Raw genomic sequence first — 17333 nt, forward strand, 5'->3', positions numbered from 1 at the left:
GCTTTGAGCTATAACACTTAATTATGTGCATTCTTTGATTTTATTGTGTCACATTCAATAAGGATATATAGGAATTCTATTTCTTTATTTCACAGTAGATTCTACTCAGCACTTCATTGTACCAGGCAAAGAAAATTAAGAAAGCATCTGCCAGACCAGTCATGTCAAGTTACAGCGAACTTACTCCCTTTTCATACTAATATTTTTGCCTGGTTGAATAACAATATTCAGCAGTATCTTTATTTAATTGATAAATACCCCGACAGTAATTCCGTAGTTCTCCAATACACAATAAACTACATATCAGATAAACTGTTCTAAGCCTTATGCAGAAATGAGTCTGCATTCATCTTAATCAGACTGTATTCTAAAATAAACTCAAGGACCCTTTGCACAATCTCCTTAAACAATTCAGAACATGAGTGTATGTGGTGGCATGTGAGAGAGAACACACAGCTCTGTCTCCCTTCACACGGGCCCTCTGTCAGTGTATGTTTAGCACAGCTTCCTGATGTGCAATCCACTTAGCTGCGGTGCCAATTTCAGAGTTCTGAGAAAGAGAGAGAGAAAAGCCCAACTCCTTAAATGCATTTGCGATTCCTCATCTCTGAAAACCCGAATGTGTTTATTTCTCAGAAACATGATTTTTGAAGCTATATCTGCCATGCCCAACTGATTTTTTTTGTTTGAATTGGCTTAGTTGGTTTTTAATATTTTAACAAATATTTAGAAATGTTCAAGGATAGAGTAACATATTTAAAAGATATCTGCTTTCAAACAACAATTTACAAATATATGCACCTTTAATAAGAACTCCTGGCTTTAAGAAAAGGAAGTTGAGAGAAAACAGCACAAATATTTCATACAATCTAATATCATGTAAAGTTCTATTTTATTCTTTTGTAAATTATACTTTTGGTCGATTAGTACTCATTTTGTTTTGTTTTGTTCTGTTCTGTTGCCAGCAAAGCTATCATTGAAGTCACCATCTGCATAACAGAGGGAAAAGAAGCTCAAGGTATTAGTATTATTAAACATAAAATCATAAAATCATCTAAATTCTTTTTCTGAAACTCAGCAGTAGGCTCCTGTGCTGTTGTTGCTTTTTATTTACTTAGCTCTTTTCACTTTCATGGCAGCTTAGAAGGCATGTAGAAGAATCACTTTGACTGTTGGTCTACTAATGTAAGAGTTGAGTAAAACCTAGAATTTAACCCAGCGAATGAAACGCTTCAGTGTTTGGAGGGATTAGTAAATTCAGAAGTCATTTATTTCTCATAAAGCATTTCAGTAATGTTGCTTTTCAAGTGGCAAATAACTAGGGAATAGAAAATAAGTTTAAAATACAAGCAAACGACATGAAAAGAAAATGCCAGTCGCTATGGCCAATGTCACATTACCACTCATCTCTCTGCTCAAGTCTGTAGAATTCCTCAAGTGTAACAATTAATAATCCAGGTCAGTTAATCCATGTGATTGATAGTGTGGAGACCTGTAAATGTAAGAAAATGTGGCCCATTCAACAAAGGAATTTGCCCTATGGAGCCAGAACATAAAAATGGAACTCAGTTTCTTAGAAAATAATAAAGAAAATATGTTGATGATGTGGAAGGTTAAAAAAATATATGCTTCTGTACACTACTCTAGAGACTTTCCGCCCTCAATTATGAACAAGTTTTTAAGGATATGATAATTGATAATACTTCCCAACTTCGGGTCAACTTTTACTTCCATATATAATACTTTTATTGTATGGAATTTATTAGCTGCATATTTTATATTCTTGAAAATGCATATATTTGACTAAGATACTCACTCAAAAGGGCAATGGGAACTCTCCAATAATTTTTAATAGAATCATTTTGACTCCTCCAAGAAAATGTCTTTCTTTAGTGTAAGAAAGATTCTTGCTATTGCTAAAAATTAAGCCATATAGAAATGCCCATATCAAAAAATGAAAATAATTCAAGGCACCAATGAAACCCAACTAACATCATCCCGCTGGCATCTTTGCTCCCACTATATCTATACACTTATCACAACATTTTTGTCTGCACATAGTACTTATGAGACTTGAACCATATTTCACTCAGAACCTAACTCAAAAAGGAATACTTAGCAAATTTTCAACTTGTACTTGTGAGAGACGAGAATGGGAAGAAAAGGAAGGAAGGAAGGAAAATGGAAGGACAGAAAAACTTGAATAAGGAAGCTATTAGAGGAAGACCCAATTCCAGTTTTCTATTATAATATCTATTACGAAGGTGCCACCAAAATAAAAATAAATTGAAAGTTGGAAACATAATTTTGGAATAATCCTATAAAACCATCAAAGGAGGAAAAGATACCTAACATGCTATTACTATGAAAAAAGAGCAGGGTTGAATTCTGCATCTAAGAAGAAGAGGGAAACATTCTAATTTCTTTTCAGTGTGCCTAACTTTAGTCATCTTTAGAAGACTGGATAATTATTGAACTGAAATAATTTATTAAATTCTACTATTTAATTCTACTATTTATTTATATGTGGCTTGAGAATTGAACATATCTTTTCTTCTTCAGTATTAGAGCCTATTGTCAAATAGATACCATACAGCTTGTTGAATTTGTTTGACTGGAATTAGGCTTTGGGTAGCTTTCATCCAGTTCACAGATAATAGCGATGCAAGCTAAAAATAGTGGACAATTTTTTTTGAGAATTTGTTTGTGAAGAGACTGAGAGGAAAAGCTTAGCCAGTTAAGCTTTAAGCTTAACTGCAAGAATCTCCTAAAAGATTTCACGAGGGTTTATTTGGTATTGACATGTACATGTATTTCCCCTCTCAGCTGGAATGACTCCAAAAGGGCTGTCATGGTTGGTCGAGTAAATAATACATGCTTTAAAAACAATTATAAATCTGTATTCACCTGATGGACTTTGTATTCATTCCAGTCAATTGGGCACATAATACTGGTTTAAAAAATAAGTACATATAATGCATTAAAAACTGCTTAAACGCCCATTTAACCGGAGGGGCCAAAGCAGTTCTAAAATGGAGCATGTGATTAACACTAATGGAAGTTATGCATATGTAATGAAAGGAGAACCCCAAACCCTTTTAAAGAGGGTTATGACAGGAGAATGACAGCTAGGAAACATTAAGATTTAAGGCTTCCATTGCTTTCAAAAGCAGTCTCTGTCCTCACAGAAACCAATAACGCCCAGAGTGGTGAATCTTGGGGTCCAAGGAAATAAATGTACTGATATTTAAGGTAAAATATTGTTAAAGGAAATGGCAGTAACAGCCTGATGATAAATAATTCAGTGCTGTAATTGGGTTGCCTCTCTGTTCTTAAACAGCTATTTACTGACTATGGCTCCTATCCCACTTAAATATCTTACCCAAGAGTACTTCTTTGCAATATCAAACACAAGAAAGACCTATATTTTAATATTTTAATGAGCATAACTTGGAAATAATTTGAGGATGTTTTTGATTCACAATATTTTCTTTTTTAAGAAGGATGAAGGACACAGGCAACAGTTGGTATTAAAAACAGACTTGATACTGGCTTATTTCTCTTTTGACCGGAGTTTTAAAAACTATTTATCAATTGGCTACATAAATTGTGAGATTTGGGAAGCAATTAAAAGTCTGCCTCTGGACCAAATTGCTTCCCCATTAGCCTGAAAAAGAGGTTTGAAATTATCATCACGGAAATGTTTTGTGGAGGGTTAGGATGACAGAATTTTCCTTTTAAAATGCAAACATGCTATCTGGACATAATATGCATTAATTCATGAGTACTCCCTAGCCCATAAATTAACTTCCCAGATAAACTACCCCTGACCTTGGGAAACATAGCATGTATGGCAGTGGGACTCAGTATGGAGCAGTTCTGTGGGGAAAAGGTACAAGGACTGATTAGTGTGCTTAGAGGTAACACAAAAGACAAGGCTGTGTGCATTCAACAGGCAAAATGAAAGCATGAGACTGTCCTAAGGACCCCTGAAAACAGGCCTCATATTCTCATCCATTATTTGCAGATCACTTTCAAAGTGATATTCCACTGATAACTACTGGACTTCTACCTCATTCAGTCTCAGTCTCTTTCCCATGGCCAGTATGAAATTGCAAAGTTTGAGTGCTGCTAGAATGTGAGATTCTTAAAGGCTGGGGACTTCTATGTGCATAGTAGCCAGATATTATTTATTTTATTGTATTTTGTGGTACCATATAAAAAACACAAAATTTTCCATTTTAACCATTTTTAAGTATATGATTTGGTGGCATTAGCTACATCAATAATGTTGTGCTACCATCACCACCATCCATTCCCTAAACGTTTGCATTACCCCAACACAAATTCTGCACCCTTTAAGCAATAACTCCCCATTCCTGAAAAATACTCGATTGTATGATTTGCATTCTGTTTATGCAGTCTTCTGTCAGTGAAAACTTGGTTTGTTTCTACCTTTTGACAACTGTGACTAAAACTACTATGAACATTAGTGTGCAAGTACCTATCTAATCCCTTGCTTTTAATTTTTGGGGGTACATACCTAGAAGTGAAATTGCCAAGTCATATCTTAATTCCATGTTTAACTTTTTAAGGCACCACTAAACTGTTGTCCTCAGAGGATGCACCATCCCAACTGTAATGCACAAGGGTTCCAATTTCTCTATATTCTCAATAATACTTATTTTCAGTCTGTTTTAATAATAACTATCTTCATGGTGTGAAGAGGCATCTCATAGTTTTGATTTGCAATTCCTTAATGACTAATGATGTTGAACATCTTTTGATGTGCTTATTGGCCATTTATGTATCCAGACAGTGTTATTACTAGCTAGAAGAATGTGTGATATGTAGGGGTTGCACAATAAATATCCATTGAATGGATCAATGAATGAATAATTGAGTAATACAGGAATGCTTTGCAAAGGCAAAAGATCAAAAATTAATTTCAAAGTCAATTAATGACCTGACTTCCTATTTAGTCTTACCTTCCAAGGTATAATGAAGATAATTTCAACTTTGATTAGATGCCTTGAATAAGTAAAAGCTTTCACACACACATACAAAAGGACATTCACAGTAGAGAATGCATAAAGCAGCTAGCAGCAAGAGGAGAAAGGAGAAAGAAAAAAAATTGAGAATGTCTCAGAGTACCATTAATAGGAAAACATAAAAATGAAGACTCATCAAACAAAAGTCTCTTAGAAATTCTTGAATCAAGTTCTGGTCTCTGCAAAGGCTGGTGTGTTATATTTACCGTTCTTATATTCCCATGAGAAATGCTGCCCTCCTTACTACTAGGTATAGCCTCATAATAAATCCCTACAACCTTAGCCTAGCAACTCCCAGGTCCCAATTCTTTGAGATTCACAAGTTGCCATATCTAAGGCAGAGGGCAGAGGAACTTTTACCACACTCTGTGCCACTCTTTATCACCTAGACAAGTGTGGCCTTAAGAGTCCCACTGCTTCTGCCTCTTTCTCTGGAGGTGCCTAAATCCAATCCCAGAGTGGCAGGAGGATTGGAATCATGGCTCCATTTTATTTCCCATCCTACTCTATGCTCCCTACATTATATACCAGATTTACCCTCTACGGGGCAAATAAAGTTCTTGAATGAAAGGAATCACAAATATTGGGGAAGTGGATGGGGAGCGGACCTAAGATACAGTGATCTAAAATAAGAGCAAAAGTCCTAAATCACAGGTATTATCTCATGCAATCCTACCTCTCTAGGAATTTATCTTCAGTTTTCACAGTGGTAACTGAAGCTAATCTGAGAGTTTAGGTAATTTGCCCACAATTTCAATTGCGAATCTGAGACTGAGCTGGGACGTGGACCTAGAATACAACATATCAACTTTAATTCTATGCTATAAAAGGGGACATAGTATTTTTATTTACTTTGTATCTCCATTAATGTGATAGGAAAGCCCTGAAAATCCAACATGCACCAGCACTAGAAGCCCAGCACCCACCCAGAAAGACATGGGCCTCCTACATCATGGAACATATTGCTTAAAGGAGATAAAAAAATGAAGTTAAATATAGTGCAGTGCACCTACAGAAGCACTTAAGAGAGTTTCTAACCCAGACCTGTGGGGTTAGAGAAAGTCCTGCCTATACTGAGATCTAAAAGATGAACTGGGTTTAGTCAAGCAAAGATGAGGTAAAGACAGCCCACGTAGAAGAAAGAATATATGCTAAAGACCAGAGGTAAGACAAGCAAAACTGCAAGGGTGGAAAGTTGAAGAAAAAAAAATGATGCCAAAGAAATCAGCAGAGACCAGCTCAGGTAGGACCTTGTAGGTCAAAGTAAGGAATTCAGACATTATCTCGAAGACAAAGGAAAATCACTGACAGGGTTTAACAAAGGTAAAAAATCAGATCTGTGTTCCTGAAAGATTTTTCTGGCTCCAGTGTAAAACAAATTAATTGGAACAAAGGAGAGGAAAATTATTGAGATTGAACTATATGAACGTAGACCCATTCTTTACCTTCTATAACTATGAGAGAACATGGACAGAACTTGAGGATTTATCGGATTATGGCTAAGGGAGGGAAAGGAAGCATCAAGTGTGGCCCTCCTCCAAGGTTTTAAGATAGAGCAACTATTTAGATAGTGATGTCACACATTTACATAGGAGAAATGAAGAAGGAAATCGAAGGAGATGGATAAAGTAATAGACTGGTTGGAAGAGATCACTTATTCCCACAACTCACCACAGGATCAGCAGAGGCAATGTTGTTTTTAATGAAAACCCTGATTCAACAAAAGGAAAATGATGAGGTTTAAAAACAAAAAAGGATAATATTGTGAACAGCCCCATCAGTCCTTACATTTTTAAAAAATAAAACCCTTAAACTGAATTCCCAATCCCCATTTTCTGTAAAATAAGTATTGCTCTCAACCCATAAATAATAGGCTTTTATTTTTGCATAGATTTATAATCTGACTTTATCAGGTTGCCAAAGCCTAAGAAATAGCTTCAAGACTGTAGATTAACCTTTATAGGGTGTACTTGACATGAATTTTTAAGAGATATAGTGTCTTCGAATAAATGATCCCAACACAAATTTGAGATTCAATCAGCATTAATGGTGGTATTAGAAATGATAACTTCAATTATAGGCATAATGCATGTTCCCTTAGGAAATTAATTTATGTAGAGTGGGTACTTGGAGTTTGCCCTGGTACAGCCATACTTCAAACCCGTTTGTGACCAAGAAAAGGCATTTGCACTAGTTTGATTTTAGATCATAGCAAACGTTCTTTAAAAAATAATGTTATATAACTCATTTTCCAGAAAGCTACTTTTTTCCCAGTCAAATGAGGAAAGCGATGTGGGTGGAAAGTAAAATAGATAAGATATGGAATTAATGAAATAAATCTATAATTTTGTCCTCATGTGAATTTTATTTTCAACTTGCAGTTTTGAAAGAAATAGCTATAAAAATATTGTGCCACATATGAATAAAATATGCAATTTTTCTCAATATTGAGTTTCATTTCAGTTTTTGAAAGAAAAATATAACTTTTCAAGGAGCTTTACAACTAAAAATAAAAACTAATTTTGAAGGATGTCGGCATTTTAAAGGGGGATCATGAATGTTCTCCTGAGGATGAAAATAAAACTAGCTATAACATAAAATTATCTAAACTGAAAACTCAGAAGATTATTTCTTCTTTAGGTAATCTGGAAAAAACTACAAGAAAAATATTTTCCTGGGAACAATGACAAGGTGGAGTAGAAAGATACACATTTCTTAAAGTGCACATAAAATACATGAATAGATATCCATGTGGAATATCTAAAAATACATTAAATTAGCATAATTAAAAAGTTGTCGCAGTCTGTAAAGCCCTAAATTGTTAATAATTACAGGTAACATTTACTATAAACTTCATATGTGCCACACAATATATAACAGATGTGTTAGGCACTCTGAAGTAGGTATTATTATTATTAGTCCCATTTTATAGATGAATAAACAAAACTTGGAGCTTACAGCTGCATGCCTATAAAACATGAAGTTAATACCAGCATGTCATAATGTACCTCTAGGAAAGTATGAGATGAACTGTTATAATTGTATTTATTTTAAATATATGTGTCTTTTCAATGGCAATATTTAACTAATGGGGTATGTGGCACTCAGAGATGAGAATGGCCAATTCATTTTAAAAATTTCACAATCTTATTACTTAAGAATTGTGAACACTGGGGTGGGAATGGGTTATTCAGTTATACTTCTGGCCTGATCACTGGGTTTATAATTTTTGAGTCATTGATCCATTCAGTTTTTCCATCTGTAAAATGAGAATTCAACTGGATTAAATAATGGACCATTCTGATTAACTGGTATTTCTTATGTTCCTATAGGTTATTATATAGATTCATCATATAATTTTAAGCCTTTAAATAAGAAGCCCATCATAAAAACTTACTTTAAAAAATTCAATGCAGTATTCATTAATTCATCCATCACATTCTGAATGTTATACATTCAGAACACTCTGGTGGGTACTTTGAGAAAAATAAAGGTTCAAGACATTCTGTGCCACCCATGATTTAATAAGCTACACAGAAAGATAGAAAATTACATGCAACCAGCATAAAATTGCTAAGCAATAAACAAATCACTGCAAAACAGTCTAGTAGAAAACTATTCACCCAAACAATTATGGGATATGAAATAAAATCATAATCGGTGCGCCAAAGTATAGCCAGGGTAGAGGATTGATTTTAAGAGTGGGTTTTGAGCCAGAACATCAAGAATGTGATGAACATGGTTGTCCAAAGAGTAAAGGGAGTAAAGACTGGAATGTATACTTCCTGGGCTAATAAGGGCATAGAAGAAACAAGAGGTGGAAAGTTGAGGGAGGGCAATGGACAAATGGCCTCAAAGCTCACACCACACAGATTTGAAATGAAAGTAACAGCAACCTTGTTTTGACCTGGTTCTCCAAATTGCTTTTAAATTTTTGAAATAAAAAAAATTCTAATTCTAATATACTGTTTCCCTATAACATTTGCCTAAAGTATCTATCTGTCATACCAGGGCTTCATAAGTTACTTTAGGATTTCACTATAAACAAATTAAATGAGAGAACCATTTTTCCTCCACCTCTCTGTAATGTCGTCTTAATGACAGTTGTGTGTTTTGTTTGAATTTAATCTCCCTTGTGTAACTTTTAATGCTTTCTGCAAAATTCAGCAGTTCAATCTGGAGCCAAAGAAATAAAACCTTGATGACTCTTAAAGAGTTTAAGATTAATGCAGGAAGAAATTACCTTGGTTAGTCATGCCTATTCTTCTCAGGCGCCTGAAGTTTGCTTCTGTTGAAGAAGTTGTGGGGGTTTTATGTGTGTTGGGGCAGTGTTATGTGTAGCAAGACTTAGCGCATCCTGATGTATGGTTTGTTTTTTAATCACTGAATTCAAGGAGAAGCTAGAATTACATTTTGAATGATGATATTATTATATTTGCTATCAAGTAATGGCCAAACAACATAGGGCATCAATGTGCATGATAAACAGAAATGAATCCAAACCTTCCTCTTTAGATTATGTCACTAGAATAAGTGACTATTCTATGGTTTGGAAACAACACAGACACGTTTTTAATGTAAGCCTGCACATAACTGTCATGAATGTCTTCCTAAATAAGAATATTGTGTGCAGCTACTCAACGTCAAGACATGTATTACACTGGGGAACTTGTAATTGTTCGCCCAGAATATGCTATCAACACTGCAGTGTTTAATCAATTAATCATGCAGCTACTGTTCTGAAAAAATCCTCTAACACGTGAGCTGCGAGTATTTCTGCATACAGTGCATGAACTAAGAACGGTAACACAAAAATGCCGGGTTTTGTTGTTGTTGTTGGTACCTGCTGCCCCTTTCATAGCAAAAGAGTGAGACCATTTGAACCTCTGGACTAAGAACATCTACACATGACCTAAGAGAGTGATTCGAATAACCTAGAAGCTGGTATTATTTCATATCTACTAAAATACTGTTCACATTATTATTAATGGGTAAAAATAGTATCTAAGGCCCATCAAGCAATTATTGCATGCCAGATAACCAGGCCGAATGCTTTCCCTGCAATTTCGTTATTTCTCACAATAACTCCGTTACAGTGGTTCTCAAGTGGGGCCCTTCTGCCCTGAGGGGACATGGTCACTTCGACTTGGGGGGTGGGCGGTTGTGCTGCTGGCATCTAATGGGTAGAGGTCAGGGATGCTGCTAAACATCCTGCCATACACAGAACAGTCCCAGCACAAAAAAAATTTATCCAGTCCAAAATGTCAGTAGTGCTAAGGTTGAGAAGCCCTACATTATTTCTATTTTTATCTTCACTTAACTGATGGAAAAAATGAAGCTTAGAGGGGTTAAGTAATCTGCTCAAGGTCACAGAGCTGGTAAATGGCTGAGATGGGACTCAAACCCGGCACAGTTTGACTCCAAAGCCCACAGCCTCCCACCCTATCCCACTCTAGAGCAATGCCCCTCACTGTACAAGCAATTGCCTCACTGTCCATGGTGGCTTAATGCAGCAAAGCGAGTACTTTGAATCAGACGTCCTCAGTTTTGGTTTGGCTGGAGCTGTCACTACCAAGTCAGCCAAATTCTCATCAGTAAGCTGGAATTCTTCAGCTAGAGCTTTCCTAAATCTTTCTCCTAATTTTCTGTGACTCTAAATATGAGCCTTCTACCACAGTTATCTGATTGCCTCTCCATCTCTCTGCTGGGTGTTAGATTAGGCCTTGATTAGGTCTTCCCCTTATTCTGTTCCCTACTCCTCAGCAAGCAGGAGAGAATTCTCTGGAGTGGCCTCTGCTGACTTTATCATCTTCTCTATGCCATCAGTGTTGCCATGGACAACTTTCTCCACCTCTAGGGAACAACCCAAACACCACTAGGGAGGTAAGGGCCTTCCCGATCTTTCCAACCATCTGTAGAGTGTCAGATGTTCCATAGGGAAGCCACCAAGAGTTGACTCTCCCACCCTGAAGTAGTAAAGTTTCCTAGGGGAGAGGATCCTCAGTCTGACCTCCAAACCAAATGCCCAAGGACCAAATGTATGTTGCTCAGCTACCTGTAGGCACCCCAGGGACCAATATAAAACATCCCAAACAAAGTTAGCAGTAAGCATGAAAATGGGTTCTCCTTGCCCTGGGTCATCCTATTTTTACACCCATTATAGAAGTTACAGACAGGCCCCAAAATAGCAGCTTTACCAAACCACGGCATCAGGAGCTGCAATTTATCTCTAAATAAAGGCTTGAAATCTAAAACAAAAAACAAAACTATACTTCCTTTTATGTGCCCTTTTGAGGAACCAGATTTGTTTCTGTGCAAAATGGGATGGGGGAGAACATGCAAGCATGCACTAAAATATCAAGTAGAACTAAACCCACTAATGAGGATCCATCACACAGTGTTTAAAAAAAAACTTTTGCCAGCAGGATTTCTGGGTCTTGAAACCTGCCTGTGTGATCCAGAAGTGAGGGGTCAGCTGAAACACTGAAACACATCACTCCAGTTCAGGTCCCAATTACGCATAGTGATCATTGGTAAGCAGAGCATGGGTTAGTCATAACCCAATAATTGAAATTTACTTCATAAACTAAATTCAAAAAATAGTTCCTTTTTACCCTCCCTCACTAAGTAACTTTCCAAATGAGCTAACAAAGACTGAAATAACCCAGTGTGGACTGCATTTCCCTTATATTCACCAAGCCAGCTTCTTCCTGGCATTGGGTCTAATGACGATTAAAATCCAAGTAGCAGGATGAGAAACAGGAGCCCTACAACATCCAGAAACTCAAAATTTCCGTGAATAACTACAAATGGACTGCCACTTAACTACTTATGTCACGAAATCCTCCTTCCCTATTCCTCATTCTGGCTAGTTTTGTCATAGTTTCTGCTTTAATCCCTTCAGAAGGGAGAGAGGATTGCTCACTGCAGAGATAGGCAACGTTCAGAAACAGGCAGACTCCTCTTCAGAAAACAACATAACAAAAACTACCAAAAAACATCAACCGCCTCATCTTCAGCAAAGGTGTTTAAGTAGTTTGAGGCAGTGAAGTCCTCCACAAACCTGAGGCCAGGTGGTTGACCAGTGCTGGGCGTAGTACCGCTGGTTAGACTCAGAGTGGACTTTCTATTGCCTGAGAGCTAATCAGATGCCTTAGAAATAAAGCCCAGCACCTCACTACTCTTAGAGCTTGGATAATGCAAATATAATCAGCTGCTTCTAATGGAGACTTGGGCTAGTTTGAATCTAAATAATTGCCTATTTTCTGGCATCATTTCTTTATCATGCCCCCACTTCTGTCCAACATCCTACCTGAACACACACAAACACACGTTCATGTACGTTTCTTTCATTGCATATCTTTCCAAATATTTCAGTGAGCTGGCTATATTAGGCTAGAGTGAGGGCAGCTGAAGCTGTCACAGAGCCATCTCCCCTTGACATAGCGCCATAATCAACTAGCAATCATTTGTCTTTTCCTTCATCTGCTCAGAGCAGAGGCTGATGTTCAGGGGGGGTTGTAGAATATGGACAGGGGTCTCCACAGCCAGAAAGATACATCTGATGCCTCTGCTTCCCTCCCCCAGACTGTGCTGAGCACTTACGACTCCTCTAAGGCTTGCACGTGGGTCTCCAGAGGTGAAAGGAGCATGGATTAGCCCACTGCGCTGCCTTGCCCACAGCATAGTATAATATTAATTAGTCACCTTCCTTATTATTCAGTCAAAACATGCCAGTCTGAAATAAATTACATTCTTAGCACATATTTCACACCCCTGGATCAAGTCTTGCAAGGGTTTTCTTTTATTATTTATAAGATCATGTGCTGTCTTCCTGCGGAAAATGAGATCGTCTGCATGAGGAAAAAGGTAAAAGAAATGCCAGAGAAATGAAACAATCAGATATTCCCTAATGATATTTAAAAATAGAAAATTTGCTACTGTTACATACAGCATGTTCCATCTTTTGAGATTTAATGGCTCTCTTGTGGTTTAATGGAGAATTACTTTCAGTAATTGATTATTAAAATTTAAAATTGCTAACCATCTTCATTATTAGATGAGCGAACATGTTATCCTTGTAATTAAAAAAGCCCAAGACTCACTTTCATCCTGTTGACAGAGCGGGCAGACTGTCTCCACACTCAGACTTGATGGTTTCAGGCTTCTTATTTGACAAAAAAATAGCCAGCCAGTCATTTGATGATGAAAATGCAGAACATCCACAGAGACTGAGCAGAAAATATAATGAACAAAAAATAAAATAAAAAGCCCTACAAGCTAATTAAAGTTTTCAGTCCCGACTCATTAAATGCTATGCATCACTTATGCGGTTCTTCAACGTGCTGTGCTCAGGTAACATGGGGCACTGTCACATTTTTCGAGCCTCTCTCAACGCGCCTTTACAAAACATCACAACCTTTCCTCCTCCATGTGCGACAGTGCTTGCCCGTTCACATTTCACCTCTGATGTTACCATTACAAATTCTGTTTCGGCAACATACCGTAGAAAGGCGCACTGGAAAAATCCAGCGTGATTTCCTGTTCTCTTGAATGTATTTAGGATGTCTGGAAACTGGCATGGAGAGCTTAAAGGCTCAAGCCTCTGCCGAGTCAAAAGAGTGGTATGTCAAAATCCTTCCCCGAGCCCCACATCCTGAGAGGGAAAGCTTCATTGGTCAGTTATCCACACCTGGGGGATTTGCCTTGATGGGTTCTTGCATTTCCTTGAAAGTTTTCATCATATTAGAATGTTCGTTTTGTGAAGCCAGGATTCACTGATTCCCAAAGAGAAATTTTATAACTTTCAATAGAAAGAACTTATCAAAAGGGAATTTTTCACAACTCAAGTATGAAATAGATGTCAGTGACTGGGAAAAGAAATTGAGTAGACTTGAGGCGCACAAATATAAGTGAAGCCACAGAGAAATTGTACGTGAAGATTTATTCTGAAAATCAGGGAAAGTCATTTGAATATCAGCTTTCCCATAAAGGCTAAATTGCTTTGCTTATAAAATCTCTGCTCAAAGATCAATTTTTTAAAATTGCACAATGACTGACTAATATGTTCCTAAGATCCAGACCCTCAAGGATGTCCTCTCTGATTCAACCAGCCAACCCTGATTATTCTCTAATGCAAATCACCACCGTACCTTAGTCCACATTCAAAGACTATGATATCACTCGACAGTATTTTACATTGTGCTCTTCTCATGTATTTGTCCTTGTGTTTGTCTTTCCAATTTGATTATAGGATCCTCAAGAGTAAGAGCAGTTTTTTTTTTTATTTCTTTGCTACTTTCACTTACCTACAGCCTCCTACCTGTCACTGAGCTTAACAGACATCAGGCCTAGCACTCATCTCATTTGTTCACCGGTTTAAATATGAAGACTTGACAGGAACCTGGGCTCCTCTATTTTAATTAAATAAAACCTTGAATTTAAGATCATAGAAAGACCAGATCAGCCTTTCTCAATCATAGAGCTTTTTTTCTTTTTCCAGTTCTCCCAAGAATGGTGCCTAGCTAATCCCACCCTAGATGCATATAAGTAAATTCATCGCATACAATGAGCATTAGGGCTTAAATCTTGGAACTGCTCTAGAAAGGCTGGTGTAGACTTTGTGCTTTCAGAGGACTTTCAACAATCTCACAAACCCATTAACAAATGAGAAAATCTCTTCCGTTACCTTCTCATAATCACTTCCTATAACTAAGCACTTTGGCACTTAACCTGTTTTAATAATTTACGCTTCTGCCCTGTGCCAGTTTGGAAGGATTACGTGTCCTAGAAAAGCCCTGTTTTAATCCTGATCCATCTTGTGGAGGCAGCTGATTCTTTTAATCCCTATTCAGCACTGTAGGTTGGAAATTTGATTAGATTATCTCCACAGAGAAGTGACGCACCTGTGAGTATTAACCTTTGATGAGAGGGAGATGTGACACCACTCATTCCAGGTGGGTCTTGATTAGTTTACTGGAATCCTTTAAAAGAGGAAACATTTTGGAAAGATCCATGAACCACCAGAGCCCATGCAGCCAGAGACCTTTGGAGATGAAGAAGGAAAATATCCCTGGGGGAGCTTCATGAAACAAGAAGCCTGGAGAGAAAGCTAGCAGGCATCATTAAGTTCACCATGTGCCCTTCCAGTTGAGAGAGAAACCCTGAACTTCATCAGCCTTTCCTGAATGAAGTTGACCTCTTACTGGTGCCTTAATTTGGACACTTTTATAGATTTGCTTTAATTTGGACATTTTCATGGCTTTATAACTATAAACTTTGCAACTTAATCAATTCCCCTTTTTAAAAGCCATTCCATTTCTGGTATATCACATTCCGGCAGCTTGCAAACTAGAACATATCCTCCCTCAGGTACCACCACTAAACTGTATGTAGGCTAATAGCATAATTCATTTGTGAACATATTCTACTTTACAGGTCATATAACAGAATGCTTTTAATGTATAAGAGATTATAGTACACATGAATTGATAAATGAGTGAGTGAATAAATAAAATCAAGAGAATGAGCTAGCTCTGGATTTCTTTCCATTTCTCACCTCCTGTTTTAGTTTGCTAGCTGCCAGAATGCAATATACCAGAAACAGAATGGCTTTTAAAAGGGGAATTTAATAAGTTGCTAGTTTACAATTCTAATGCCAGGAAAATATTCCATTTAAAACAAATCTATAGAAATGTCCAATCTAAGGCATCCAGGGAAAGATGCCTTGGTTCAAAAGATACCTTGGTTCAAGAAGGCCAATGAACTTCAGGGTTTCTCTCTCAAGTGAAAGGGCACCTGGCGAACACAGTCAGAGTTTCTTTCTCATGTGGAAGGGCACATGGCAAACACAGTGTCATCTGCTAGCTTCTTCTCCTGGCTTCCTGTTTCATGAAGCTCCCTGGGAGGCATTTTCCTTTTTCATCTCCAAAGGTCGCTGGCTGGTAGACGCTGCTTCTCATGGCTATGGTATTCTGCTCTGCTCTCTTCGAATCTCCCTTTCTCCAAAATATTTCCTCTTTTATAGGAGTCCAGCAAACTAATCAAGACCCACCTGAATGGGTGGAGACACGTCATCACCTAATCCAGTTTAACAACCACTCTTGATTTGGTTACATCTCCAGGAAGATGATCTAATTACATACAATATTGAATAAGGATTATTCTGCCTTTACAAAATGGAATTTTGATTAGAACATGGCTTTTCTAGGGTCCATACATCCTTCCAAACCAGCACATTCCACCCTCTGGACCCTAAAAAAGATATGTTTTTCCCATGTACAAAATACATTCATTCATAACAATATCAGAAATCCCTAAACTATTTCAGTAGCAATACACATGAAATACAAAGTTAGAAACATACAAACTCCTATCAAAGTTAGTTACAGGCATAGTCTGTTTTAAGGCAAAATTATCCTCTGTCTCTGGACCTGTAAAAACTCAAAACAAGTTATTTGCTGCCAATACACAAAGGAGGAATAGTCATAGATACATATACCCATTTCCATAGGGAGGAAGGAACACAGGGTTCGCAGGCCCCAAGCAGTTTTGCAAACCTGCAGGGCAAAGTCCATTAAATTTCAAAGTCTGAAAGTCATTTATCCTCAGGGTTTTAGAAAGCGCAGTCCCACTCTTTCCAAAGGCCTGCACAGAGGCCTGCCTCTTTCTGAATGCAACCTTAGGGGGCATTGGGGGTGCACCCGGACTCTCTGCTTTCTCCGGGGCACATGCTCAACCCCTCCTTGTGGTGGCAGCCACGCTCTCCCAAACCTGAAGGAATTTGCTTCACCCTTTTCAAGGCCTGAGGCAGCATGACTCTTTCACTGCAACAAGGTGAAAGGCCCATCCTCTGCCTTTGGGGCAAACTCACCCTCTCCTTGGGCTTGGGTGGGTCTGCTCTCCTGGCCCGAGGCTTCTTGACTTCAGACCTCAGCCTCAGTGGTTTTGCCTCTGAAGTTATTTTTCCACCAAAGTGTCCCTTCTTGTCCCTCTCAGTCTCGACTGGCAGTGGTTCTCTGTATACAAATCCCGTAACACTTCTTAAATTTAAATATGAATGAAAATGATATCCAATATAAGTATATTGATTAAGGCTTTACAAAATGTTTATTTGTCAGCTAGGCATTAATAACTTAACATATTCAAGACAAATTCCCAATCTTCCCTCTGAGTTCAATCACTCCAGTTTCTCAGCCCATAAACCTGAGTCATCCTGAAGTTCTCTCCTTCTTTCAAACCCTGTAACTTGGTTCACAGCAAATTATGTACATTCTTTTCCTA

General features: G+C 37.7%; 1 long non-coding RNA gene across 4 annotated transcripts in view; it reads right to left on the minus strand.

Annotated features, from left to right (window-relative positions):
* Positions 1-17333, minus strand: part of LOC143677699 (uncharacterized) — a 108317-nt gene that overhangs the window by 59737 nt on the left and 31247 nt on the right. For 3 of the 4 annotated variants that reach the window (XR_013172821.1, XR_013172822.1, XR_013172819.1), the window contains exon 2: positions 1401-1492. The exons of the other annotated variant lie outside the window; for it this stretch is intronic. This is a non-coding gene — a long non-coding RNA (uncharacterized LOC143677699). The remainder of the gene's footprint in view (positions 1-1400; positions 1493-17333) is intronic. 4 annotated transcript variants of the gene reach the window in all.

Source organism: Tamandua tetradactyla, chromosome 3, assembly GCF_023851605.1.
Source record: "Tamandua tetradactyla isolate mTamTet1 chromosome 3, mTamTet1.pri, whole genome shotgun sequence".
Taxonomy (NCBI): domain Eukaryota; kingdom Metazoa; phylum Chordata; class Mammalia; order Pilosa; family Myrmecophagidae; genus Tamandua; species Tamandua tetradactyla.